This window comes from Bison bison, unplaced genomic scaffold, assembly GCF_000754665.1.
Source record: "Bison bison bison isolate TAMUID 2011002044 unplaced genomic scaffold, Bison_UMD1.0 scf7180017864178, whole genome shotgun sequence".
Lineage (NCBI taxonomy): Eukaryota > Metazoa > Chordata > Mammalia > Artiodactyla > Bovidae > Bison > Bison bison.
The window spans coordinates 1,397,039-1,397,406 of NW_011494750.1; the positions used below are offsets into that span (position 1 = coordinate 1,397,039).

Here is a 368-nt window from a genome sequence, read left to right on the forward strand (position 1 = left end):
GAGAAGCTGGGCTCACGGGGTTGGGTTTGTGGGGGAGCCTCAAAGCACAGGCATCTTCCAGCCAGACACTGAAGGAAAGGTGCTTTGGGTCAGAGACAGGGGCACCCGGTAAAGGCTTAGCCGTGGGAAGGGGCTGCAAGCTGGGGACCCCCTGTGTGAGGTCAGGGGATCTGGGGCAGGAAGGGAGAGGAGGGGGTGGGGTGGGGTGGGGTGGGGTGGGGTGGGGGCTGGCAGGGCCACAGGCCTGGCTGCCCCATCAGTGTTCCACCTCACGGCCGCGGCTTTTCCAGGTCTGCTGGCCTGGCGTCCCCCTGCACCCCCCATCGGCTGCCCTGCAGGGCCCTGACCCTCAGCCCAACCTTCCCCCC

The 368-nt window shown here is 67.7% G+C and overlaps 1 protein-coding gene across 1 annotated transcript in view; it reads left to right on the forward strand.

The window, feature by feature from the left end:
* Nucleotides 1–368, forward strand: part of LOC104990386 (diacylglycerol kinase zeta-like) — an 8,487-nt gene that overhangs the window by 4,578 nt on the left and 3,541 nt on the right. The gene's annotated exons all lie outside the window — the stretch shown is intronic.